At 34.6% G+C, this 5,086-nt stretch overlaps 1 protein-coding gene across 1 annotated transcript in view; it reads left to right on the forward strand.

The window, feature by feature from the left end:
• Positions 1-1,911, forward strand: part of LOC145254724 (muscarinic acetylcholine receptor M2-like) — a 12,769-nt gene extending 10,858 nt beyond the window's left edge. Inside the window, exon 1 of the mRNA XM_080113452.1 lies at positions 1-1,911. This exon is cut by the window's left edge and continues 10,858 nt beyond it. The gene's annotated coding sequence lies outside the window, so the exon portion shown is untranslated.
• Positions 1,912-5,086: the final 3,175 nt, after the last annotated feature.

Here is a 5,086-nt window from a genome sequence, read left to right on the forward strand (position 1 = left end):
AGAATGTTTTACAATTGTTTCAAAACAATTTTTAGAACTTTATATATTAGCAATAAAATCAAAAACATTTCCACAAAATATAGACAAGAATCATATCATAATTCATTAATTTCAATTTTTTTTAAAATACTTTTTTATCCACACCTCATTGTTATTATAAACAAATAAACTTAGTTGTATTCGTAAAGTGGAAATCAAAAATCAAATGTGTTTGTATGTGTTTTATGTGTATTTTCCATATTTTTTTATTTATTTATTATTAAAATCTTTCATTTCTCTGATTATATTTCCATTAAAATTCATCTTTCTACTACGAAAGATTGGCTGTGTAAAAACTATTCGATCAACATTTTTGGATCGAATAATTTGAAATTGCGATGGCGGTTTTTTAGTGATTGTCAAAACAAACGCCGATGATGACCGGAATTTCCTGGCAAAAAGCATAATCAAAACCTCTTAATTTTTTATATACATCTTTTATGATAATATTTTGTTTAAATTGTTTGTATATGCGGATGCATCATACGGGTTTAACGATATATTTTACAAAAATAGTTTTATTAAAAATTTGAAACCATTGTTCAAGGATAGTGAGTTTCTTTCTTTTAACCAAGTTTCAAAACGATAACTAAAGGAGTTAAATTAATGTTTTGGTATGAGTTTTAGACCTGTCATGACCATTTGTTTTAGATCTGACGATGGTCAGACGACGACAAATGCTATCTTGTAGTTGCTTTTTGTATTTCCTGTTCACACAACATTTCTTGCATGTGTGTGTATGTGTGTGTGTATGTGTGTGTGTGTGTGTGTGTGTGTTGGAAGTTCTTAATCTTTAAATTATAAAACAAACTCCTAATCTCAAGCCCTAATTTTCTTCCAAGAATTAACATTGTTTTGGAAATTTAAAAACAATTATGTATATATATATATATATATATATATATATATATATATATATATATATATATATATAAAGAGAGATAGACTTGTTAAATCTTATTATGTCTCCGCATATTTTTATGATATAAATTTTCACAGAAAATTGCGTAATGGCTACTTACACAAAGTAGCACACACACCGAGTTCATCTTCTGTTACTGTTTGAACCATGAGTTCAAAATTCTAAGCTGATCAGTGAATTTTCAGAAACGTATTTGATTTTCTTAGATACGCCCTATAAGACAGGATCAAATAAACTCGGCATCTTCAACTTTAATGACGATTGAACTCTATTTAATAAAAGTTTTACACATACTTTCTTTAGAAACTTTTGGTAACATCCGACTTATCCATAAAATTCCGACTTTTGGTTGAGTCCACTGTTTACTTAGAGACAATATACGCACAATAATTCTTATGCTAAATCAATAGATTGTCATCTTCCGGTCACGTCGGTGGTTTTGTTATTGTTATTTTTATGGCTTTTTTCGGCTTTGAATAATCCTGTTCCAAAATACTTTTTTTTTATTTTGGAGACAAAGAAATTGTAAAAGTCATGTATTAATAGACAAAGAAATTGTGTCGAAAGCTACTGTGATAGATGACATACGAAAGAAGCATACAAAGCAGCAAACTTTATAGGACATAAAGAGAAAAACGAAAAGTCATGTGATAAAAAAAAAACAGTTTTATTTAATGTCGTTTGGGCAGCAGGAAATCCTGGTGATTAATAAAGAAATGATGCCCTGGAGGCAGCACGAAATCCTGGTGATTGAAAAAAATGATAAAAACTGAAGTGTTTTTAAAGAAGAAATAAAATCAATATGAAATATTGATTTTGAAGAAGTTCTTTTCTTAATTTTTATTTTTGTACACATAATAATAACTATTTAAAAATTGTATGTTATGAAATAAAATATATTTATGCACTGCGATATAGAAATATATCTCAGTTGATCTTAGAAAGTAAAATGTGTTTGTCTTCTTTGTTTTTGTATTTTTCATCTCTTATTTATGCATCTTTGTAAGAAATGCCAAGCAAGTTATTTGAAATTCATCACGGTTTTAAGCTTTTCTCAGTTGGCAGTGGTGTAAGTTTGAATTCTATTGTCACTATTTGTTATCAGTTTTGCTTTGTTTGCACTGATTTCAATGCTGTAAGCTGTGAAGGATCAGTTTAGTTGCATGACCAGGTTCTCCAGTTTTTGTTTTGAGCCTGCGAGTCTGTCTATATCATCAGCAAAACGTAGGTTTGTGATTGTTCTGTCACCGATTCTGTCTGTTCCTTGGCATCTCTTGCAAAGACCACATTATTAATGAGGAAGTCAGAAAATGAATAAGGCAAGACATTGGTCCTTATAAAGATCTTCTCACCACAATCAAAAGGTGAAAATTAAAATGGTTCGGCCACGTAACAAGGAGAGAGAGGCTTGCTAAGACAGTGCTCCAGAGAATAGAAGAGAAAGAAAGAGAGGAAAACAGAAGAAGAGATAGGAAGACAACATCACAGAATGGACAGAATTTAAGCTGACCGAGGCGATCAAACATGCAAAGGGCACGGAAGGATGGAAAACACTGGGTACAGGTCATCTGTAGCGCCCCAACGGCAACCGCCATGGGGCAGATGAAGGTAAACAACATAAAAATACACATACAAAATGTTTTTAGAGGCAAATTTAAATCGAAAACACTATTTTATTCAATTGAAGATTTTGCAACTTTCGGTTATTTTGGGTAAAGCTTGGTTTGGCAAGTCATCGTGAAAAGACTAAGAGTATAGCAGTGTTTGTAAATTGTGCAAATTTATTTTGAAAATCATTTTGAAACATTTAGTGAAAACATATTTTCACAAAATGGATATGTTAACTTGCCATTTCATTCATGACGATGATAAATCAGAGACAGTAGATTACTTGGAAGACAACATTCGTCACGTTAACCCCGAGATACAGCATAATTTAATACGTAGAGTTTGTGAAAACTGGATCTCTAGATTACGCTATGTACCCTCGAACGACGGAAGTAATATGCATGACATTGTATTTAAATTTTAAATGGCAAGATTTAATCTTTGGAATAAAACACATATCTGTTGGATAAACAAATATTTATCTATGATTTATTTTACTTTAAAGTTCCCTGCCTCTAAAATTTCCAGAAAAATTAGCGATTCCGATTCTTTATAAATCTCTAAATTTTTACCTACAAAATTATTTTGTCCCGATTACCCTCAAAACATATTTTAAATGTGCAGATATTTTCTCAAACGTAAAAACACATTTGTGTTGGAGTGATCTATAGATATTAGTTTTACTGGAAGTTTAAAATCAATAAATATTTATTACTTTATTTTTACTATCAACGTGGAAGATGTTTCTTAAACCAAAATCAAATAGAAAAGATTATTTAAAGAATCGGTTTTGGCATCGGAATCCGATACACCAAAAAACTCCGATTATTCCGATCCCCGATTCCGATACCGACGTATCGTCCAAACATTAATATATATATATATATATATATATATATATATATATATATATATATATATATATATATTATACAAAAATTAATATATATATATATATATATATATATATATATGTATACAAAAAAAAATTCCTGTCTCTTTCTCTCTTACTTTCCATCTCTGTCCTACAATAACCACGTCTGTCGACCTGTTCTACAAACCCCAAAAAACTCAACATGAAATATCTCCAAAAAAGAAACATGAATAAACCTAAAACCCTATCCTCCAACAAAGACCCCTACTACCATGTATCCTTCTCCAACATCAGGGGTCTACTCCCAACCTTCGAGAGGTTAAAACCCAATTACAGGAGACGAAACCGGACTCTTTCTCAGCGAAACTGACATATGGCCGACTATTTCCCTAGATGAGTCCATAATAAAAGGATACTCTAACTTAACATCTAAATCTGACCCCCAAGATCGCCATGGACATGGAATGTGCGCCTACGTTAAAGATTGCTTCCCATGTGGTAGAGATATCTCCAGATAATACCCTAATTTACCTTATAAGTTCTTCCGGGTTGGACTTGCTTACACCACCGCATTTATATTTGCCCTCTATCGCCCCCACAACAGTCGGGTTATGTCTTTAAGAGTATATCTGAGACAATTGACCTCATCCTTCGGCTAACATTCACATTTGCGATGACTTCAATGTCCATAATGTGGAATGGCTGACCCACTCATATAAGACCGATGATGAAGGAAGGTCCTGTCATGACTTTTGCCATTGTCTATGACCTCACTCAGATTGTTCATGAACCCACCCGTGTGCCCGATACTACCGGTCAGTATGCAAGCCTTTTAGACCTTTTTCTCACAACTTCCCCTGAGCTATGTTCCGTTCTATCTCCCCTAGGATCCTCCGACCACTCCATCGTATCAGATAAGATAAAAATAAAAAGTCCTCAGATGTACCTCTCCACCGTACTGCATATAGATACTAACTGTCCCCTGCCCCTCTGTGGCCGAAAGACAAGATCAAAGTGTAGTATCTGTTCCGGCAGATGCTGCAAGCTATGACTAGCTAGGACTAGCTATGACTAGCAAAGACCAGATGTGGGGGCAACCCCACATGCCTGACCTTTAACCAGCTCCCATTTCCCACCTCTCGGGAGCTGGTCCCCTTTTTTCCCTTCCCCCTCCCTTCACTCCTCACATTAAAAATCGGCCTTGTGCCTAATTTGCTCGGTGGGGGAGCAAATAAATACCATCTGTTCCGGCAGATACTGCAAGCTATGACTAGCTATGACTAGCAAAGACCAGATGTGGGGGCAACCCCACATGTCTGACCTTTAACCAGCTCCCATTTCCCACCTCTCGGGAGCTGGTCCCCTTTTCCCCTTCCCCCTCCCTTCACTCCTCACATTAAAAATCGGCCTTGTGCCTAATTTGCTCGGTGGGGGAGCAAATAAATACCATCTGTTCCGGCAGATATTGCACTTGAGATAATTTGTACCAGTCAATGGAGGGGAGACCCTCTATACTGGGACAATTATTATTTTTGGTAACCAGAGTGACCCCTTTTAGGGGAGCTGGTTTTTACCTCACATTAAAAACGGCCTTGTGCCTAATTTGCTCAGTGGGGGAGCAAATAAATACCATCTGTTCCGAC

The sequence above is a fragment of the Euprymna scolopes genome, chromosome 30, assembly GCF_053919585.1.
Source record: "Euprymna scolopes isolate OS-2025 chromosome 30, ASM5391958v1, whole genome shotgun sequence".
NCBI classification, from domain to species: domain Eukaryota; kingdom Metazoa; phylum Mollusca; class Cephalopoda; order Sepiida; family Sepiolidae; genus Euprymna; species Euprymna scolopes.